This window comes from Prionailurus viverrinus, chromosome F2, assembly GCF_022837055.1.
Source record: "Prionailurus viverrinus isolate Anna chromosome F2, UM_Priviv_1.0, whole genome shotgun sequence".
NCBI classification, from domain to species: domain Eukaryota; kingdom Metazoa; phylum Chordata; class Mammalia; order Carnivora; family Felidae; genus Prionailurus; species Prionailurus viverrinus.
Window position 1 is genome coordinate 28,979,635 of NC_062578.1, and position 21,619 is coordinate 29,001,253.

General features: G+C 40.4%; 1 protein-coding gene and 1 long non-coding RNA gene across 3 annotated transcripts in view; both read right to left on the bottom strand.

Annotated features, from left to right (window-relative positions):
• Positions 1-1,003, bottom strand: part of TPD52 (tumor protein D52) — a 113,393-nt gene extending 112,390 nt beyond the window's left edge. Inside the window, exon 1 of one of the 2 annotated variants that reach the window (XM_047842612.1) lies at positions 977-1,003. The gene's annotated coding sequence lies outside the window, so the exon portion shown is untranslated. The remainder of the gene's footprint in view (positions 1-976) is intronic. The other variant, XM_047842611.1, reaches the window with a different exon arrangement.
• Positions 1,004-1,092: 89 nt separating this feature from the next.
• On the bottom strand, positions 1,093-21,362 carry LOC125156509 (uncharacterized). Its single transcript, XR_007148637.1, has 4 exons — positions 21,170-21,362; positions 19,775-20,027; positions 11,686-12,024; positions 1,093-1,249 (listed from the first exon to the last, which is right to left on the bottom strand). It is a non-coding gene; the product is annotated as an uncharacterized LOC125156509 (long non-coding RNA).
• Between the last annotated feature and the right edge of the window lie 257 nt (positions 21,363-21,619).

A 21,619-nucleotide genomic window follows, 5' to 3' on the forward strand; every position in this document is an offset into this window, starting at 1 on the left:
GGAGGCTGCGTGGAGACCGCTCGCGAACCCGGCTGGCATTGGCGTCCCACCCTCAAGTTATTTATAATATCAAAAGTTTCCCCAGGCATTGAAGATGCCCTTTCTCTGCCTTCCCGAGCACCTGCTCCTGTGTACTACTGAGTGGAGACACTGGAAGGTTATCAGAAATGCCAATGGCTCCTTTTCCCTCTGAGTCTTCGTAGGCTCCTCTTGTCAAAACAATATCCTGTGACATTTTCAATAACTAGGTCCAAAACAGGCAAAGGGGGGAAATTACAAAGAATCTCTCGAAACATTGTGTAGCCCTGTCTTTTCACAGACAGTGAGTGTTTTTCGGTGACAGATTAGGAAGGTTTTCACGTAATAAGGACTGTTTTGAGTGCAGAATTAAAGCCAACATTCTGAAATGAATTAAATTAACCAAAGGGCAAAATCATCAAAGGGGATATTTTGAAAATGTATTTTGAGGTTTCATATTCACTGATCAACACAGTTTAAAGCGTTTGAAAATAATACTTCTATTATTACTGTAACAATACTTTTAATTATCAGCACTCTTTTTTTTTTTTAAGTTTATTTATTTAGAGAGAGACAAAGGACCTGAGTGGGAAAGAGGAAGAGAGAATCCCAAGCAGGCTCTGCAGTGTCAGCACAGAGCCCGATGCGGGCTCGAACTCACAAACTGTAGATCATGACCTGAGCCAAACCAAGAGTCAGTCGCTCAACCCATTGAGCCACCCGAGCACCGATCAGCACTCTATTTTCGAAGTGTTTTTGCATTTACTCATTTTCCATGAAGTCATTTTGAATATATCCTTGTAAGGTGGTAGCTCATTTTCACAGACCATCTAGGTCTGTGAGAGAGGCAGCTTTCCCCTTGTGTTTTATACCCGGAGACTCTAGCTTGCCCGTCCTCTCTCGGCGTTATATAGTACTTCACATGCACTAGGCTTTTGTTAATATGCTTAAAAATTACCCGTAGGTACTCGAAGCAGCTCCACGTTCTCTATCTCCGCGCCATCGCGCTGTACGTGAAGTGTAGCTCCTGCATCCCCAGCATCTTCTCCATGAAGTTCATTCTGTGTACCCCGACCAGGTGAGACTTCTCTTTGCTCTCTCCTCCTCCTGCTGCACTTGGCCTTCTCTCTGGTAGCACTCACCCCGGCATTCGTCCCTCAAGCCAGCCTGCTACAGCCATAGCTTTGTGTGTTTCACAGCCCCACTAAGGTAGAACCTGGTGGTTTATACGCTAGAGAAGGTCAAAGATCATTTTGGTCATCTTTTCATTCTTTTAATTATACCATGCATTTAGTAAACATGTTAAGTTTAGCTTTCAGGTTTAACATTTAAAACAAGGTATACTGTATATACTAACAATCTAGTGTTTGTAACAAAGAGGTACAATGCTAGGCCTTTTTTTTTTTTTTATGACTTTTGGGCTCCTGAGTGGCTCAGTCCATTAAACATCTGACTCTTGATTTCGGCTCAGGTCATGATCTCATGATTGGTGAGATCTAGCCCCAAGTCTGCCTCTGTGCTGATGGCAGCATAGAGCCTGCTTGGGATTCTCTCTCTCCCTCTCTCTCTCTCTCTCTGCCTCTTCCTTGAGTGTACTCACTCTCTCTCTCTCTCTAAATAAACCTAAAATAATTTTTACATGATTTTTAAAATTTAACAGCAAGGTAAATTTTGGCATTGGAAAAAGTTCTTTAACATGGTAAAGAATTGTTGCCTGCCTGCTATTTACATCTATTGTAGAGAGATAAACATTTGGAGAGATAATCTCTCAACCTATAGACTAACTTGTAGACAAATAAATAGCACTTGAAAATAGTGTTGGTTGAAAATACTATTTACTCAATTTTTATCTATTTAACTTGCCATATGGTGATGACTTTAACTATATGTTAGAAGAAAAATAAATGCCTTCTTTTTTTTTTTGAAGAATTTATATGCTTGTTCACGTCTGTGGCAGAGACGGGTAATAGCCAACCCAATATCCAGTTTTCCTATTTTCCTTCCTAAAAGAACCCAAATATTGTTTGGGATAGCGTGTGTCCAGCTGAAACACTGGCCACTTCAGGCTCCCTTGGGCTGGGCAGGGCTCTCTGACACATTAACGACCAATGAGATATGCGCACAGCTTGCTAACTGGAATCTTCGAGAATTTTTTTTAATTATTATTTTAGAGAGAGAGACTGCAAGCAGGGGAGGGGCAGAGAGAGAGAGAGAATCCCAAGCAGACTCCACTCTCAGCACGGAGCCCTAGGTGGGGGTCGATCCCAGCTTATGGGCAGATGTGCCTAAAGTGACCCAAGCAGAAATTGGGAGTTGGAGGCTCAACCCACTGAACCACCCAGGCTCCCCAAGAAATCATTTTAAAAGAGGACAGACTTGGCAACATTATTTTGCTCTTTCCCTCTTCCTGGGAGAAGGGCAGCAGCCATCTTGCAAGCATGAGGAAGAAAGCCACAAGCCAAGGATGGCAGAATAGAAAGACAGAAAGAACCTGGGTCTTCAGTGGCATCGTGGAGCTTCTTACAGGAATAAAATAAACACCTGATTTTTTTAAGCCACTATAGTTGGGCTCCCGCTACATGGAGCCAAAAGAAACCCTAAGTGATACAACATGCCATTTAAAAACCGCCTGTCTGCCCTGTACCAATGTAGTTAGGTTCATGTAATCCTCAGCCTTAGGCAAATATTAACTTCCTTTTCTCTATGAGGTGAAATAAGCACTGTTCATACCATAAACCACCTCATACGTGACATTTCCACAGAAGCCTGCTTTTCTCTTGTGTTTTCTTTCTACTTAATTTTTTTTTCCTGACAAACAGAATCTGCACTTACAACTCACACTGTCACTTCTGATATAAACAGAACTTATGTTTTAGCACTCTGAGGAATCTCTGGAGAGTAGCTAGCACGTAAACAGAGCACCTGGGTGCATTTAGCTGAATCATCCCTTAAAAGGCTCACTCAGTACAGGAGAGAGACACTAGATTTCCTTTGTTGTGTTGTTGTTGTTAATGGTGACATGGATTTTTTTTTTTTAAGTTTCATTTCAAGGGGTGCCTGGGTGGCTCAGTCGGTTAAGTGTACGACTTGGGCTCAGGTCATCATCTCGTGGTCTGTAAACTCGAGCCCTGCGTTGTGCTCTGTGCTCACAGCTCAGAGCCTGGAGCCTGTTTCCAGATTCTGTGTCTCCCTCTCTCTCTGCCCCTCCCCCGTGCTTGCTCTCTCTCACAAATAACATTAAAAACACACAAGATAAGCATTAACAAAAAAATAAACATTAAAAACAATTTAAGTTTTTTTCAAATACCTATCCATTGGTGAAATTTAGAGTTTCCCCAAAAGCAAATGAATTGAAGCAAATAAAAATATTGGAAAGGTTAGAAATAGAAGCTCTATATTATAAGTGGAAACTTCTACACTCTGCCCTCATTGTACCCATTCCCCCTTCAGATAGCAGAAAGCACACAAAATACGTGTATGTTCTGATGCTCTCTGCAGGCCCACTCTTCACATTTGTGGGGCCTGGGGCAAGGGTACAAATGGAGGCCCTGGCTTTCTCTTCTGACTCAGTCTTTTCACCTAGGGCTCTGTCCTAGATCCAAGCTTCTCTGTAGGAGTATCCTGGCTATATATCCCTTCTCTATCTACCCTTTCCCATCAGCCACCCCATGGTCATACTTCTGGACCAGGGCTGCACTCAAAAGGACCCTCTTGGGGAAAAGGTCAAAGACCCTGAACACATAGGTTCAGGTGGGAGATGTTGCAGCTGCAGGTACCCAGTGTATGGTCTATATAAAGGGGAGACAGGAATGGATGGGTATGTCCATTTGGCTCCAAGGACTCCTCACCCTCAGGTGAGGCACAGGTGAGCAGTCTCTAAAAGGGCCCAGTAAGGAGACTCCCCAGTAGCTTGTGTCTAGGGTTGCCAGATAAGATATGGGACACCCAGTTCAATTTGAATTTCAGGTAAACAACAGATCATTTCTAGTATAAGTATATCCCCTGCAATACTTACAACATGCTTGTACTAAAAAAAATATACACACACACACACACACACACACACACACACACACAAATAAATAAATAAATAAATATATATATATATATATATATACACATATATATATAGTTTGTTATTTAGCTGAAATCCTTAATGGGGTCTCCTTTTATTTGCTAACTCTCTCAATCCAAAATGTTTCTAAGGGCAGTTCTGGCTCCCTGATTGGTCAAATAACTGCAGGCATATGACACCACAACTTTGAAAAAGTGATCATATTCCAGCAGAAAGACAAGACGCTTACTGCTTAAACTGTGCAGGCAAACTAGATACATAAGGTGAGGGTTAGGAAGCCCAAGAAATCAAAAACAAGTTTTGGAGAAATATTGATGTCATGTCTGGTATTTAATATTTAATCGCTTAAGAAAATATTATGACCAACTTGTATTCTCTCAGCTATGTAAAAGACTGACTGCGAGTATGAAATAAGTCTTCAAATGTGTAAAAATGGGTACTGGCAGGAAAGAGTACTTCACACTAATGGAAGACAGACATGTAAATCCCTGAATGTTAACAGGAAGTGATCTCACATTATTGATTTGGGCTATCTTAAGAAAAGTCATAGACCACTTAATCTTCCTTGTATTTTTTTCAAGCCATTTTGAATTCTGTGTGTTTATCAAATTACATCATAAGAGCTGGGTGGGGATGGGAGCCACTATCGTTTTCCTCCTGGACTCTCCACCGTCAGTATTTGCAAATATTTTCATCTATTCTTTAGACGACTGTATGGTATAAATTGCATTAATTATATGTAGAGTCAATAACAAAGTGATTAACAACATTTATACATGTTTTTAACTGGCATTTGACTCAATGACTTGCAGGCCATTTCATCCCTGTAAGGATGGTTAGTTTTCCAGGGCACCAGTGTTCCTCTTCTAGAAATGGTAGAGGCTAGAATGGCAAGAGCCCAAGGTCAGGGCTGAGGAATCGAAGTCTGTGTCACTGTCACCAAAACACAACTGTGCAAGGCCAGACACAACTCAGAACACCTAAGCAGATTTAGCTGAACTCTCACTTAAAAGTAATCACTTAAAACCATCACCAGGCTCACTATTCTCATCTCCAAAATTAGGAGGCTCGTGTTGGGATAAATATGGCACACTGCACACATTCATTCATTTTAGAAATTTATTTTTTTGAGATATAATTCTCCTACCATAAAGTTCACCCTTTTAATATACACAAGTCAATGGTCTGAATGAACATTCATCTATCCTTACCCCCTCCCAGTGCTACTAAAGTTACAATAAAAGGATAAGTCCACAAGGACGAAGAGAATTCGAGAGGCTACCTAATGATAATTGACCTCGCACATCTGAGGAAGCTGGTTGCTAAGCTAGTAGTGGGGAAAGCCAAGAAGAACCTAATTCTACTACAGAATTTCCAAACCCTCAGGACTGGGCACCAGGTATCTGTGGATACAGAAAGTGAGGTTCCAAACGGGAAGATTGGTTGAAAGTCTACCTAAGAAGGAATTTGTTTCAATTCCTTCCCCAGATCTGCACAGAAGTCTGAGGTGATGTCTTTTTTTTTTTTAATTTTTTTTAATGTATATTTATTTCTGAGACAGAGCATGAGTGGAATGGTGGGGGGCAGAGAGAGAGGGAGACACAGAATCAGAAGCAGTCTCCAGGCTCTCAGCTGTCTGCACAGAGCCTGACGCGGGGCTCGAACCCACAAACTGTGAGATCATGACCTGAGCCAAAGTCAGTCACTCAACCGACTGAGCCACCCAGGCACCCCTGAGGTGATTTCTTTGGGAAAGAAAACTGGACAATCCCTTGGTACAGAACAGTAAACGCACATGAAGGTGATTTACTATTGTAAGCAGAGAAATCCATTAGCTGTTCACATCATGAATGCTAAGATTTCCCACATTCCCCTTCCTTGGTTCCCTGAATGTCGACAGCCAGGCCTATAAACATAGGAATACCCAAATACCTGGAAAGCAGGGGATTGAAAGATCCATCTCTCAAGAATTTGACCACCCCAAGAAAAAAGCAAAACAAAAAACCCCCAAAATATTGATATTGAGTAAGCCAGATCACCTTACCCTCAAACCCAGGCCCTACAAGTCTTGTCCAGGAACCCAGAAAAAACAATCAGCTGTTTATTGCCCATTGTAGGCAGCCACAAACCAGCAGATAGTTTCCTAATGGAAGACAAGGACCAAAATAAACATAACAAAGAGGCAACTTACAAAAAACAAACTATACAGGGAGAAGACATTTTTTAAAACTATCATTATTACATTCAGAGAGAGAAGTAAAGACATCCCAAACATGAAACAAAAATTAGCTATACAAAGGAACGTTCCAAGAACAAAGAGTTCTTAGAAATTAAATATATAATAGTGGACATTATAACTCCTGTGGTAGGCAGAATAAGGGTTCCCAAAGATGTCTAAATCCTAAACATAAACAAAAGGGACTTAACAGCTGTGACTAAGTTTAGAGGTTTTAAGATGGGGAGATTATCCTGTATTGTTAGATGGGCCCAATCTAGTTATATGAGCTCTTAAAAGCTGGAAACTTTTCCAACAGGAGACTGAGAGATGCCATGATGGAAGAAGAGGCAGGAGAGATTAGAAGTATGAGAGGGACTCCATTCACTGTTGCTGGCTTTGAAGATGGAGGAAAGGAGTCATGAACCAAGAAATGTGGGTAGCATCTAGAAGCTAGAAAAGCCCTTAACTGAGAGCCATCAAGAAAATGCAGACCTACATTCACAGACCAACTACAAAATGCAATTCTACAATCACATGAAACTGAACTCTGCCAACAACCTGAATAGGCAAAGAAAAATTCCTCCCAAGATCCCCCAGAAAGGAACATAGCCCTCCAGATATCTTGACTTTAGTTCAGTAAGACTCACATTAGACTTCTGATCCTTATAACTGTAAAATGATACATTTATGTTAAGTCACTCCATGGAATATAAAGTGAAGCGAATTTCCTAGAAAGCAGAACAAAAAACAAACAGCTGGAAAACAGAGGAGAAAATATAAGGAAATTAGAAGTCTAATCCCAGCAATCCAATATCAAAAAAAAAAAAAAAAAAAAAAAAAAAAGCTCAAGAAAGAGAAGGAGGAAACAGAAGGGAATCACCAGGAAATAATTCAAGAAGTTTCTCTAAGTGGAATGACATAATTTTCAGATTTGAAGGGCTCACTGAGGGCCCAGAACACAGCACATACTTATTAAATACAGAACACTGATGACAAAGATCCTATAATTCCCAGAGATGAAAAATATTTGATCACTTTCAAAGTAAAAGGAAAAAGAATGATTTTGACTTTTAAACAAGACTAGTGGACAACAAAGGCTTACCCTTAATTTACTGGAGACTCATTGCTTCTGTGAACAATCAGAGCAATGTTTCCAATGATGGGAATTGTACAAATAAAAAAGACTGTAAGAAACATATCACCAATTCTGGCAAAAGTTATTAATAACACCACCTCTGCCCTTGATGGATACAGATCAGTCACAACTCTTTGACACAAGTAGAGAGAGACAATACCATGCCTCTAGATTTCCTGTTGTCTAGACATGGGGCCATTTGTATTATCACTAATACTGCTTGCTGCACTTGGGCCAATAAAGCAGGTAAAATAAAAAGACTAAGCATCCTTTGTAGGAAAAAAGCTACTTGACTTTCTAAGGTTGATCCTCAAGGCCTATGGCAATTGTTTTCTTGTCCTGGGGTGGGCAATTGGAGTTACTGGTGTTGAAGTATCTTACAGGCAACAGTAATTGTTCTTGTTGTTGTCAGAGTAGTTGTGATATTAGTCCACCTTATTTTCTCCTGTTTTAAATGCATCTTCTCAATCACTCTCTTGCCAGATGATCTCTCAATACACTTGGCTATGGAGACAACTGGGCAGTTCTCTCTTGGAGATTGGGTAAAGATCTGGATCTCAAGCATATCCTGAGTTGGTCAACTTCTCGAAAGTGAGAGAATGACCAAAAGACAGGCCTGAGAGACTGAGTATAGAAATGGACAATGGTCGGATTACATATGACAACAGAACTCTGAACCACAACCAGTTCAAGAAGCCAAATCATTGCAAATCACAAATCTCTGCAGCAAACAGCACAAGGACAGTCAGGACTTGGTCAATGACTGCCAGCTTCCCTATTTTTTGTCCCTGTTTCTAAAAACCAGAGAAAGCCAAATATGCTGAGTGTATCAATCATGTGACTAAAATCTTTCACTAAAATCTACACATGGCTTTCAAGATTTAAACCATACTTCTTAGCATATCTTACAAATTTCTACTGTATTCATCAGTACTCTTTTAATTACAAGTGATAGAAACCCAATTGAAGGAAGTTTACATAAAAAAGGTAATTACTGGTTCATATGACTGGAAATAAGAGGAGAAAAGTAGAATTCAGGTATAATTGGGTCTTGATGAAGCTAATGAGCCTTGGGCATTATTCAAGGTAGGGAAAAGAAGCTAATGTGATCTTCTGGGTAGAATCCTATGGGCTACTCAATGTACTGTTGTGTTTTCCAGGGATGATGTGTAATCAGTATGGATATGTCACGTGCTTGTACTATGAACGATCATAAAGTTCAGAGGAGATTATCATGGTGGAGAGAAGCCAGACATACTAGTTTCTTTGGAACCCACAACCCTAATAACAAATTTCTGGCATAAGTCTCTTTGATGATGTCACCAACTGGAGCCTTTGATAAAGGGAGGCAGCCTCTATGTGGAGACACCCCTTTGGTCTTGGAACTGTTGCCCCTCTGACTACAAGCAACTAAGAACCAATAATTTGGCTCCTAAAGAAACTGAATGCCTGACCTATAGAGGCTTGGAACCGTTTGCCTGATCTTCTCATTTTGAGCAGGGTCAACATGGACTCCATGACTAACAGTGTAGGAAGGGGCCCAACAAGCCTCACTGATGAAATGCAAATGGTGTATTCAAGAATACAACCAGCCTGGAATTAGTAGTATCTTAACTTTACACACAAAAAAAGTGGCAGCTACCCCTTTAGATTGACATGGCTTAGATCGTAAGGCTAATGACCACTCGTTTGAGTACACTGCTCATCATGTCCCCCAACATTAGACATGTGGGCCAAAGTAGGGACATAATGGGTCCCTATAAATTTTGAAAAATTTACTTGTAATGAGAGAGGTTATGCCTATGTGAGGGTAGGAGAAATATGGAATTCTCTGTACCTTCTTCTCAATTTTGCTAAATTGCTAAACTTTTCTAAAAAACCAAATACTCTTGTCCTTCCTGCATCTGCCCCTTCTGGATTAAAGGTCTAAATACAAGTCGGGGCACTTGGGTGGCTCAGTTGGTTAAGTGTCCGACTTTAGCTCAGGTCATGATCTCACAGTTCGTGGGTTCCAGCCCCACCTCAGGCTCTGTGCTGATAACTCAGATTCAGAGCCTGCTTCAGATTCTGCGTGTCCCTCTCTCTGCCCCTTCCCCACTCGTACTGTGTCTCCTTCTAAAAAATAAATAAAAACATTAAAAAACAAAGAAATACAAGTAGAGGATGATTGGATAAAGGCATATTTGTAGCTAATAGAATGGAGCACATTGATTTTTTGGCAGTAGAGGGAACATCTTAAGATCCAAGGGCCATGGGAAAGAAAGGACATTAATGATCTTTCTGTTTCAGAACTGTACTGGAGTTCACAAAACCTCTCTCAAACTCTTGCAAGTGTCTTAAATTTAACTATTGAGTCTCACATTCTCCCCCACACAGCTCTTGCCACTCTTTGGGCACTATTCCCTTTAATCCTGTCAAGAAATCTATTGGGAATGGCAGAAGATGGCCTCAGTGTCTATAACTCCCAGGCAAAAACAAAAACAAAAATCCTGTCCATACCACTGGATGTCTTCTTCACTCACACTTCTATAGCTATCACTCCGTCATTCAACAGGGCAGAAAAATGCCACTCGACTGGTTGTATGAACAAACTGGACAGGTTGGGCTGACTGCTCTTAGGTAGTCCCTCCAAAGGAATGCCTGGACTCAATTACTCAAACTGAACTGGGAGCCCTGAAACCTGCCAGACAGCTGGGAGACCACACCAGCTGCACTGTTGCCCCTCTGACTAGAACCAGATTTAGGGGTCCCAACAATTATAAACAACATTTTCTTTCCAGGGGCACCATGTGTGCCCCTGGGACTGTGCTTCCTATATGGAAACTGGGCATTCACTTGCCTCTCTCCAAAAATCTTGCTGCTTTGCACATTAGGGGTAAACATAAGAGACCTTTAATTATTTAAGGAAACACCATAAGTAAGTCATGTAGCCCTTAGGCAGCAGCAGAGATCTCTCCAAAATGAGGCTTTGTTATCTCAGGAAAATTTCCAGAGGGTTAACTGACTTATTATTGATGTGATCCCTATGGTGTAAGTCATCCTATTAGATTAGAAAAGATGATTCAAAACTTGTTCCTGAAAATACAAATCAAAACCACACAGAGATATAACCTCACACCAGTCAGAGTGGCTAAAATGAACAACTCAGGAAACAACAGATGCTGGCGAGGATGCAGAGAAACGGGAACCCTCTTGCACTGTTGGTGGGAATGCAAACTGGTGCAGCCACTCTGGAAAACAGTGTGGAGGTTCCTCAAAAAATTGAAAATAGACCTACCCTATGACCCAGCAATAGCACTTCTAGGAATTTGCCCAAGGGATACAGGAGTGCTGATACATAGGGGCACTTGTACCCCAATGTTTATAGCAGCATTTTCAACAATAGCCAAATTATGGAAAGAGCCTAAATGTCCATCAACTGATGAATGGATAAAGAACTTGTGGTTTATATATACAACGGAATACTACTTGGCAATGAGAAAGAATGAAATCCTGCCATTTGCAGCAACATGGATAGAACTGGAGGGTATTATGCTGAGTGAAATAAGTCAGAAAAGGACAGGTATCATATGTTTTCACTCATATGTGGATCTTGAGAAACTTAAGACCATGGGGGAGGGGAAGGGGAAAAAATAATTACAGAGAGGGCGGGAGGCAAACCATAAGAGACTCTTAAATACAGAGAACAGTGTGAGGGTGGATGGGGTGGGAATGGGTGATGGGCATTAAGGAGGGCACTTGTTGGGATGAGCACTGGGTGTTGTATGTAAGCCATTCTGACAATAAATTATATTTAAAAAAAAATAAAAAAGCAAAAAAATAAATTGATCAGCATTAAAATTTAAAAAAAAATTGTCCCTGACTCTAGTGGAGTGATCACTGACACCACCTTGACCCTGGAAGGTATTCAGGTCATCTTCAGTTCACTGGCCAGGGCTGTCATGGATAAGTTACCCTAGATGTCTTCTTTACAGACCAAGGCAGAGTCCGTGTGGCGTGTGATACTGTACCTGTGTTAATACCTAAGGCCAAGTGGAAAAGTCAATACAGAAACTAAAGGAGAAAGCCATATGGCTATGTAAGACTCTGATGGCTTTTGGAATTTGTTTTGCTAGTTGTATCCAGGATCCTGGGGGTATGATTGTGCAGATTTGCCCCAACCCGCTGCAATTGGAATGCTGCGGATAGCAGCCTTAATTAAATGCTGTGAGAGACAGATTAAATGGAGTCAGCCCTCACCTCGGTAGGTAGCTGACAGAGTGCAATACTCATCGGAAACTTCTCCGCGGGTCTCTCATGTTTCTGCACATCTTGTTCCAGACTGTCCTTTCAAAGATGACTGTATAGTGAGCACTCTTGGAAGACAGAGAGAGTAGAGTGTTTCCTCTGAAGCAAAGGGTAGATTTGCTTACAGCCTTGTAGATAATGTTTCCCTCGAAGGCAAAAGTCAGGCAAAATTACTGCCCATGTAACATGTGGGTGCCCCAAACTCAGGTTTCTTCTCCTGTAATGCCACCTGCTGTACATGCAGGCCTCTATATCATCCGGTGGGAGTTGGGATTCAGACTGTTGCCCCTGCTGAAAAAAAAAAGAAATGTCAGTACTATGGCTACTGTTTCTCTGTGGATAATAAAGCTCTTGGTCTCTGATCCAGGAATATTGTAACAACATCCACAAAACTGTGGCAGGCTAATTTGCTAGCTTGTAAGCAGGATAAAGTCTCACACCCTTCACAGTGCTTAACCACCATATTCTCAAAATCCTAGATTTTTTTTTTTAGATTCCTTCTCCTGTATTCAGTAATGATCCTCAAGGAGAGTGTCAATAGTAAGGAAGGTACAATTTATCTATCAGACTGGAGGGGCTGGTAGGGCTTCCAAGTGGAGATGACCAATGCAGAATTGCATATTGTAGTATTTGGTATATGAGTGATATTAAAGCCATAGTTTTGATAAAGGCTACCCAGGAAGAACATATAACGTAAGTGGTGTGCCTGGGCCAGCTCACACCTGCTCGCAAGAGCCAATTTTGTATACATCTTCCTAATCCTGTGTTCAGTGACTTCATGTTGGTAGCTTGAAGTTGGCCATATGAGGGTATTAATGCCATGGAAATTAGCAAATGCTACAAATCAAAGGTTTCCCCCAACTCTTGTGAGAACTAGTTGTTATCAGCATGCCACAATGGGGGCAGGTTCCTTACTCTATCCTCCTGTCCAATGTGGAGAATAATTTTGCCTATATCATGGGATTGCTTAGAGGATTAGGCAAGGAAATCTATAAAGCATGTAGAGTAGCCTTGGTATATATTGTATTTAATTGAATCTAAGATGCTACCAAATTGAAGATGCAGCCTTATTTTACAACAGACTGTCTAAATAGAAAAAAACACTGCTGGAGCGCCTAAGTGGCTCAGTTGGTTGGTTGAGCGTCCAAATCTTGACTTTGGCTCAGGTCATGATCCCAGGGTCATGGGATTGAGCCCTGCACCGGGCTGTGTGCTGAGCTTAGAGCCTGCTTAAGTTTCTCCCTCTGCACCTCTCCCCTGTTTATGCTCGCTCTCTCTCTCAAATTAAAAAAAATAATAAATAAATAAATAAATAAATAAAGGAAAAAACACTGCTAATTAAATTATGCTTTCTTACCACATGATTGTAGGACATGTCTCAATTTCAATAATGGTAAAGTGTGAAAAAATGTCTGTCTTAGAATGAATAACGTACAGTAGCTTGTTTATAAAATGCTTCACTGTATATTATCATTGCGATGAGCCACAATGGGTGTATGTGTAGTAAAATGTTATCTGTCTTATTCTACCATTTTAATCCTTAATCTATTCAAAACTTCTAAAAATAAAATTGCTGAGAAATCAGATAGTTTGTATTAATGAATGCATGGCATATAAGTAGGAAGGGAGGAGGAGATTGGAAATATGACTATATTTCAAAATAAAACCAAACACAAATTTCACTGAATTTTAAATTTAAATATTATTTTTTAATGAGAATTAAACATATGAGAAACATCAGTGGGATCCTACAATAATACTTGCAATCATAAATAAGTGAATGCAAAATTAGGAGTCCTCTGAACAATTTTTGCACATTTAAAACAGCATGTAAACTTATATGAAAATGAGGGGAGTATTAAGTGTATTTATTTGACTAATTATGTACATCCTGAGAAAAGGATAAGAAACTGGTAAATAATTACAAAGGAAGAGGGCTGCCTAAAGTGTAATTATCTCAAGTCTGTGGGAATGAATTTATATTGTATAAAGAAAAATTCCTGGAAACAAATGAATACAGGCTATCAAACTTGGAGAGAGAAGAGAGACTACTACGTTTGTACAGGAAAACGTCAAAGGGAAATGTTGGTTATTTTTTTTTACACCACTGCAACTAAAAATAAAATAGAAGAGCCTAACATAATTATGTGAGGAATTTGCAGCTATTACCCAGAATACAGTTTCAAGCAGGCTACACAATACAATGACCTTCAGCAAAACTTGACTCCAAACCCCATCGAAGTAATCTCCAGTTCCCTCTGTGGAAGCTTAATGTTCAGCATAAGATCTGGCTTTTGACCTCAAAATAACTCCAGAGCTCAGCACACTGTTTCCGGACTCACTGCCTAATGCACATGTGCCAGCTGCCCACAGCCAAGGCACTCTGCTAGAAGTGGTTTGCAAGCCACTTTTCAGACCATGTTGGGAAGGACACTCCCAGAGACCAGGGTAATGGACAAGGCATGACATTTTCAATCAGGAGATGTATTTCGGGTATGTCATTTAGGCATGTGCCTGGGGCAAAGCAGCCTGTCATCCCCAGAGTTCTCATCAAAAAGGAAGTAGTAAAACTTGCCTTTGAGAAATCATGAGACTCTTGAAAGCATCTATTTTTGAAAGTACTTTTTAAGTTTTAAAAGTGCTTTACAAATATAATAAGGGATTATTATCACTATGACCACTACCACTCTTGTTTTCCCTGCAGAGCTGGCAAAGTCACAGTCACCATAGCATTGTATTATGAACTTGGGACAGGATTCCACACAAAATGAGTAGTAAATAATTATTTGATAGTGAAGGTATATTAAGATGCCTTCTTTTTATTTTATTTTATTTTTGATTTTTTAAAATTTACATCCAAATTAGTTAGCCTATAGTGAAACAATGATTTCAGGAGTAGATTCCTTAGTGCCCCTTACCCGTTTAGCCCATCCCCCCTCCCACAACCCCTCCAGCAACTCTCAGTTTGTTCTCCATATTTATGAGTCTCTTCTGTTTTGTCCCCCTCCCTGTTTTTATGTTATTTTTGTTTCCCTTCCCTTATGTTCATCTGTTTTGTCTCTTAAAGTCCTCTTGTGAATGAAGTCATATGATTTTTGTCTTTCTCTGACTAATTTCACTTGGCATAATACCCTCCAGTTCCATCCATGTAGTTTCAAATGGCAAGATTTCATTCTTTTTGATTGCCGAGTAATACTCCATTGTATATATATACACCACATCTTCTTTATCCATTCATCCCTCGATGGACATTTGGGCTCTTTCCATACTTTGGCTATTGTTGATAGTGCTGCTATAAACATGTCCCTTCAAAACAGCACACCTGTATTCCGTGGATAAATGCCTAGTAGTGCAACTGCTGGGTTGTAGGGTAGTTCTACTTTTAGTTTTTTGAGGAACCTCCATACTGTTTTCCAGAGTGGCTGCACCAGCTTGCATTCCCACCAACAATGCAAAAGAGATCCTCTTTCTCCGTATCCTCGCCAACATCTGTTGTTGCCTGAGTTGTTAATGTAAGCCATTCTGACAGGTGTAAGGTGGTATCTCATTGTGGTTTTGATTTGTATTTCCCTGATGATGAGTGATGGGCATTTTTTCATGTGTCAGTTGGCCATCTGGATGTCTTCCTTGAAGAAGTGTCTATTCATGTCTTTTGCCCATTTCTTCACTGGATTATTTGTTTTTTGGGTGTTGAGTTTGATGTTCTTTATAGATTTTGGATACGAACCCTTTATCTGATATGTCATTTGCAAATATCTTCTCCCATTCTGTCAGTTGCCTTTTAGTTTTGCTGATTGTTTCCTTTGCTATGCAGTTTTTTATCTTGATGAGGCCTCAGTAGTTCATTTTTGCTTTTGTTCCCCTTGCCTCCAGAGACATGTTGAGTAAGAAGTTGTTGCGGGCAAGACCAAAGAGGTTTTTTCCTGCTTTCTCCTCAAGTATTTTGATGGCTTCCTGTCTTACATCGAGGCCTTTCACCCATTTTGAGTTTATTTTTGTGTCTGGTGTAAGAAAGTGGTTCATGTTCATTCTTCTGCATGTCACTGTCCAGTTTTCTCAGCACCACTTGCTGAAGAGACTGTCTTTATTCCATTGGATATTCTTTCCTGCTTTGTCAAAGATTAGTTGGTCATACGTTTGTGGGTCCATTTCTGGGTTCTCTATTCTGTCCCGTTGATCTGAGCATCTGTTCTTGTGCCAGGAACATACTGTCTTGATGATTATAGCTTTGCAGTATAGCTTGAAGTCTGGGATTGTGATGCCTCCTGCTTTGGTTTTCTTTTCCAAGATTGCTTTGGCTATTTGGGGTCTTTTCTGGTTCCATACACATTTTAGGATTATTTGTTCTAGCTCTGTGAAGAATGCTGGTGTTACTTTGATAGGGATTGCATTGGATATGTAGATTGCTTTGGGTGGTATCGATATTTTAACAATATTTGTTTTTCCTATCCAGGAGCATGGAATCTTTTTCCAATTTTTTTGTGTCTTCTTCAATTTCTTTCATAAGCTTTCCATAGTTTTCAGTGTATAGATTTTTCACCTCTTTGGTTAGATTTATTCCGAGGTATTTTATGGTTTTTGGTGCAATTGTAAATGGGATCGATTCCTTGATTTCTCTTTCTGTTACTTCATTGTTAGTGTATAGGAATGCAACCGATTTCTGTGCATTGATTTTATATCCTGCAAATTTGCTGAATTCATGTATCAATTCTAGCAGTTTTTTGGTGGAATCTTTGGGGTTTTAACAAAGTATCATGTCATCTGTAAAGAGTGATAGTTTGACCTCCTCCTGGCTGATTTGGATGCCTTTTATTTCTTTGTGTTGTCTGATTGCAGAGGCTAAGACTTCCAATACTATGTTGAATAACAGTGGCGAGAGTGGACATCCCTGTCTTGTTCCTGATCTTAGGGGGAAAGCTCTCAGTTTTTCCCCATTGAGGATGATATTAGCATTGAGTCATTCATATATGGCTTTTATGATCTCGAGGTATGATCCTTCTATCCCTACTTTCTTGAGGGCTTTTATCAAGAAAGGATGCTGTATTTCATCAAATGCTTTCTCTGCATCTATTGAGAGGATCATATGGTTCTTGTCCTTTGTTTTATCGATGCGATGAATCACATTAATTGTTTTGCAGATATTGAATCAGCCCTTAATCCCAGATATAAATTCTGCTTGGTTGTGGTGAATAATTTTTTTAATGTATTGTTGGATCTGGTTGGCTAATATCTTGTTGAGGATTTTTGCATCCATGTTCATCAGGGAAAATGGTCTATAGTTCTCCTTTTTAGTGGGGTCTCTGTCTGGTTTTGGAATCAAGGTAATGCTGGCCTCCTAGAAAAAGTTTGGAAGTTTTCCTTCCATTTCTATTTTTTGGAACAGCTTCAAGAGAATAGGTGTTAACTCTTCCTTAAATGTTTGGTAGAATTCCCCTGGAAAGCCATCTGGCCCTGGACTCTTGTTTTTTGGCAGATTTTTGATTACTAATTCGATTTCCTTACTGGTTATGGGTCTGTTCAAATTTTCTATTTCTTCCTGTTTCAGTTTTGGCAGTGTATATGTTTCTAGGAATTTGTCCATTTCTTCCAGATTACCCATTTTATTGGCATATAACTGCTCATAATATTCTGTTATTATTGTTTTTATTTCTGTTGTGTTGGTTGTGATCTCTCCTCTTTCATTCTTGATTTTATTTATTTGGGTCCTTTCCTTTTCCTTTGGGATCAAACTGGCTAGTGGTTTATCAATTTTGTTAATTTTTTCAAAGAACCAGCTTCTGGTTTCATTGATCTGTTCTACTGGGTTTTTTTTAATTTCGGTAGCATTAATTTCTGCTCTAATCTTTATTATTTCCTGTCTTCTGCTGGTTTTGGGTTTTATTTGCTATTCTTTTTCCAACTCTTTGAGAGACAGAGAGAGACAGAGCATGAGCAGGGGAGGGGCAGAGAGAGGAGGAGACAGATTCTGAGGCAGGCTCCAGGCTCTGAGCTGTCAGCACAGAGCCCTACGTGGGGCTCAAACTCACAAACTTCGAGATCATGACCTGAGTCGAAGTCAGGCGCCTGAGCCACCCAGGCGCCCCAAAATGTCTTCTTAACACACGTGTTTCAAGATAGAAGTATCACTTTTTTCTTTGTTTTTTAATTTTTTTAATGTTTACTTTTGAGAGAGAGAGGAGGGGCAGAAGTGGGGGAGGGGCAGAGGGAGAAAGTAAGAGAATCTGCAGCAGGCTCCAGGCTCTGAGCTGTCAGCACAGAGCCTGACGTGGGGCTCAAACCCATGAACCATGAAATCATGACCTGAGCTGAAGTCAGACCCTTAACCAACTAAGCCACCCCCCCTTTTATTATTGTTATTATTATTATTATTATTATTATAAAGTCTAAAGGAATGCTAGAAAAATCATGGGCTTTTAATTCAGACAGACCGGGATTTGAATCAGGATTTAACACCTTACTAGCTGTATGATAGTAGGCAGTTTACTTAACCTCTCCGAGTTTAGGGAGCCCCACCTCCCAGGCTTATGGGCATTTCAGTGTGTAAAGTGCTGACCTAGCTCGATGAATTCTAGCTTCCTCTCTCTGGTCTTAAATACTTTGTCTTTTTTCCTTACATTTTTCAGGGAGCTCTGGAAGAACTCAGTGGGGTTACAGGTGATGCTGTGTAGACTGGTAACAGCATTTATTCCATTCTTTCTATATATCAGGCACTGTGCTGAGTCTTCCCATAACCGTTTTCATTTAATCCTTACACAACCCTATAAGAAAGGCATTAACGAACGTACTGTATTAGTTTACTATTAGTGTTGTAGCACATAACCAGAATTTTAGTGGCTTAACGTCCATGCGCTTTCCAGCTTCTAGAGAACACTCGCTTTCCTTAGTTAGAGGCCTCTGCCTCGCTCTGACCTCTGCTTCTGCTGTACCATCTTTCAGTTTCCTGCCTCCCTCTTTCCTGTATCAGGACCTTAGTGATTACATGGCACCCACCTAGATAATCTCCCCATCTCAAGATCCTTAGTCACGGCTGCAAAGTCCTGTTTGCCGTGTGAGGTAACATACTCACAGGTTCTGGGGATTAGGAAGTGGACTCTTGGAGGAGTCATTCTGTCTACCACACATGCCTGTTTAACAAATGAGGGAACAGAGGCTTCTCAGCTCGGGCACTTCGTAATCAGAATCCACGTTCTCCATCTTTGCTCTGTACCCAGAAGCAATGTAGCCATTTGGTATGAGCAGACGTGCCTCATTTTTAGGCGTGGTTATCACATTGATTGTGGCGACGACATTTGATAAGTAAGGATCAGACATGAGTTTATTTTGTGCATTGTCTTGAGCTCAGAAGCCATATTTATTATCTACTACCCAACTGATCACCTTCAAGAAAAACTTAGTATCTACCTGGCATGGTACCAGTTGTTACAAAGAATTAAAGACCCAATGCATTTTGTCCCTGAGGGAATTTCCAAAACAAACAATATAAAAACACAAAAGTGTATGTGTCAGACTGAAGCCCAGTGGGGATTGCTGCACCTACTGAGAAGGATAATTAGCACATTTAGTAGTTTGGAATTCTTTCCTGAGTCTTTTGTAATGGAGTTGTTGACTTACTTCAGTTGCTCTATCTTATTTACTATTAGTTCATGAAACTATTGACTGAGGTTGAAACTTTGCTTTAAATTTTTTTAATATTCATTTTTGAGAGAGAGAGAGAGCACGCAAGCAGGGGAAGGGCAGAGAGAGGTGGGAGGGTAGAGAGGATCTGAAGCAGGCTCCCTGCTGACAGCCCAGACCCAATGCAGGGCTGGAACTCAGGAATCATGAGATCATAACCTCAGCCCAAGTCTGATGCTCAACCAACTGAGCCACCCAGGAATCCCTATATAAAAATTTTCAAGTTTGGAGACTCAGGGGCCCAACTGTACTGACAGCTCAGAGCCTGGAGCCTGCTTTGGATTCTGTCTCTCCCTCTGTCTCTGCACCTCTCCAAAATAAATAAACATTAAAAAATATTTAAAGTTTGGATGTTCAGCCTACTTACTGAATTCAAGCAATAATGACTGCTGTAGAGATGAGTTCTGCTGAAGCAAATCATTCAAGTTTTCCTCACTAAAAATGGATGAGAACATTTCACTAAAGGTTGGAATTCAGAGAAACATACAAACAAGTCCCCCAATAAGTGTGCTAAGTCATTTAAACGTTATCTCTTTTCATTGCTTGTTTTTGCCAGTTTTTAAAGCAGCTTTCTTTCTGGTAAAAATGCCGGTGCCGTTTACATCTGGTGCAGAGGAAACCTGGAAGGGAAGGAAGAACACACAAGCATTTGAGGTGTCTGCAAATGTGGGACCTCAGGAAAAGGAAAGAATCAGAGAAGAGAAAGGGAAAGGAGAGACAAAATGAAGAAGGCTGCAGGGAAAAGAGGCCTCAGGGAGGGAGTACAAGGAAATCCCACGGAACAGCACAACTCCCAGCTTCCATTGCTGAGAATAAAGGGACCACAATTTCTCTCTTGAACACTGTTGATTTTTTTTTTTTTTTAATTTAGAAAGAGCTAAAAGGAGACCATTTTAGGTGATCAGGTCCTAGGGCCATTTGCCACTGTTAACACTTCTCTCAGGCTGTTCTCTGCACCTACAGTCAGGATGAGAATATTCTAGGGAGGAGAGAGGGAAGGAAACATGGGAGGAAGTGAGAGAAAGAGGAAGAGAGGGAAGAAAGAACTCTGCCTTGCTGGGGCTGCTGGTCAGGTGCTGAGTTGGCTGAGTGCCCTTTGACCTCTGAGAACAATTTGAATCACGGCTCCCCAGTCATGTTCAGATTGCACGTGCATATTCAAAAGTGCACAAAAAAAAAAAAAAGAAAAAAAAGTGCACAAAGTACCTTACAGACATGGAAGAAAACGTGTCTTTGACCTGGGGCTCTGAAACCACGTGTCACTCAGGGAATCCGGAAACTGAACTCCAGACCAGTGAGAGGAACTGAGCCTCCAGAAGCCCTATGAGTTCCTGTCCGTGTCAGTGGCTGGCAGTACAGTTTCAGGAGGATTTGGAAAAACACCGTATCTCAGAGGTGGAAGGGGTCAGGCAAAGCCACGTATGAAACAGAGAAAGTATTCTATCCTGTGCAATTCGTGGATAATGAGGCCATTATTTATCCGATTGAACTTGAAGCTTCACGCTCTCTCTGCAGCTTTTCTTCTCCAGTTTGTCCATGTTTATGGCTTTGAAAACAATTCATGCCTCGACTCCAATGCCAACATGACACTTCTGTTTATATACAGAAGACGCTTCTGCACTGTAATTCTATATTCATAATTCTTAAGGTATTTGTATCTGGTAAGTTTTTTGCTTAGCTCTTCATGTAACTCAATAGTACTATATTATCTACTGAAGAATAAAGGAGTGATATAACAAACAGCTTTACTCTGGAGGATTACCTTTTGCATGTTGCCAGATCTTAATTGTCCATCTTTCAGTTCTCTCTCTGTATGACCACAGTGAAGTGTTCCAGAATGGTTAGCTAATGGCCCGCTGGCTTCAGTTAATTTCCTTCGAGAAGATTTATCTTTATTTGTGTCTGTACCAGTGACTGGATAGCAGCACTTACAGGTTTGTGAAGCACTCCAATGTACCATCAACACAATGATAAAGAACAAAATGCTATTGTTTTTCTCACAATACGTCACTGACAAAAATGAAACATTTACTAGGTATTTCACACGAAAAAAATTTTACTGACAACAATGATAAACTATGGAAATTTAATAATTGATGCATACCTTGTAAGAGAAACTTTCTTTAATAACATTTCTGTTATTCTGTTATTTTGTTTGTTGACATTTGGTCAAGAATGGATCTTTTATTTTTTTAAGATTTTCTTTCTTTCT